Below are 2,052 nucleotides of genomic sequence, written 5' to 3' on the forward strand. Positions count from 1 at the left end.
CAGGGGCGAGTCTCCCAGTTCTTAAACCAGGAGCAAAGATGCCCCGCCAGCAGGAATCTGGGAATATCAGGCGCCAGAGCAGCCACCGTGGCTGGGTCCTCCATGCTCAGACCCCAGGGAGCCCTGCCCCTGCTCCAGGAGTTGCTGTGGTTGCCGGGGGAGACCTTGCAGCCATGTGGGCGGCAAGGGGGAGACACACTGCCAAAGCAATAGGAGCCGGAGGGCAGGCCAGATGGAAGCAATTAGAGGCAGGGAAGGGGAGAGGAGGGGCTGGGAGAAGGCAGGGAGGGAGGGAGGAGAGTCCTGCCCTGCCCAACGGAGACAGGGCCTACAAGCAAACTGCCTGGGCTCTGGTGAGGGTGCCAGGATGGACGGCAAGGCAAGATGTGGGGTTCAGGCAGCACACTGAGCTCCGGACAGGTGATTCCTCCGGAATCAGGAGGGTTTATGTCACGCCTGTGTCACCATCCCAGTGGCCTTGAGCAAACCCTTCACACCTTAGAGCCTTGGCCTCTCCATCAATCAATCATAGGGCAGGAGAAGATGAACGGGGAAGCAGTGGGGAACTGGGCTAGAAAGCGCAGGTTTTGGAAACAGGCCTAGATATGACTCCCAGCGTGTGACCTTGGCCGAGTAGTTTAATCTTTCCGAGACTCCGTTTCTTCACTTATAAATGGGCTTCATGAAAGGGCTGGGTAAGGCTTGCAGAAGTCATGGAAGTCAGTTAATAGCCTATCTTTTTTTTTTTTTTTTAAGTTTGCCGGGCCGGGTTTTTAGGATATAAATGGTAACCACTTCTGCTATGTGCTGAACCCCTTTGATAATCGGGACAGGTGCCCGCAGAGGCTGCAGGTATAGAGGACACAGGGCCGACTGTGGGTACCAGCACTTTGCTGCACCCTGCAGCCCGGCTTGGGCCCAATATAGAAACGACAAGGTACTGGTCCAGACTCCACCAACTGTCTCTGTTCCCTTCCTAGCCTGACAGCCCCCAGCCCTCCACCCCCCCACCCCACCCCACCACCACCACCAGGAAAGCAAAATCCTGAAGCCCCTAACTCACTCAGCTTTGGAGAGAAGCTGAGGAAGAAGGGACTGTCCACAGCCATGATCGCTAGGCTTAGGCAGCCAGGCCTTCCCACATCTGCCCTCAGGTGCACACTCACACAGCTCTTCCCTGCCGGGTCAGCATCACGGTTCAGATTCTAGAGGGATCACACATCACCATTCTGCAGGGCAGCTTCACGGGACAGGGAGGGCAGAGACAGGGCAGTAACCTGGCTGGAGGCCTTCTGGACTTAATTGAGAGAAAGCCTGCAGCTCGGACCGATGGCCCTCCGCACCCTGCAAAACAGCCAGCCTAGCATAACCCCTGGGCAGGGCTCAGCACCTGCTCAGCCCACACATCACAGGCACGGCAAGTGACTACTTCCTCCATCACACACACAAGCACACACAATTGTTACAGTGTGGCAGGATCAGGATGAGTCTGAGTTGAGGCCATGTGGTCAGCCGCCCATCCAGAACACTCACACAGCAGCACAGGGCACCTCTTAGGGAGGGGGTGAGCGGGGAGAAGGGAATAGTGACAAAAGCCACTCAAATCTGCCTGCCTAAATCATTTCCTCGTAACAACCAATGAATTCTGGTCAAGGTCCTGGGTCTTGAAAAGAAAAGTTAAGCAGCAGTTCACCACCACCACTCGCTGGAGGGAGATGTCTAACAGAAGGCAGCTGAGCAATCAGAAGGGAGAGGCAGCGCCTATGAGCTTCTCGGGTGCCCCAACACTGGGCCCAGCAGCCCTCTGGATTCTGGTGGCTACCTGGATTCAATGGGCCTGGCCCTCCAGCTCTGGGTCACTCTGGGACACAGCGGAGGGCCCCCTGAGAGCTGGAGCTGTCTTGCATTATTTAAAGTTAGAGTAGTCCCTTCCCTGACAGAGGGAGCAAGAACTCAAGCTGCCCTGGCTGTTCACGGCTCCAACTGGTGAAGCCCCTCTGAGGAAAGACCCAGAGAGCATGCCCAGGTAGGGCCTGGATGGGTACCCAGCGC

Source organism: Condylura cristata, unplaced genomic scaffold (genome assembly GCF_000260355.1).
Source record: "Condylura cristata isolate star-nosed mole 26May11 unplaced genomic scaffold, ConCri1.0 scaffold00025, whole genome shotgun sequence".
Classification (NCBI taxonomy): Eukaryota; Metazoa; Chordata; class Mammalia; order Eulipotyphla; family Talpidae; genus Condylura; species Condylura cristata.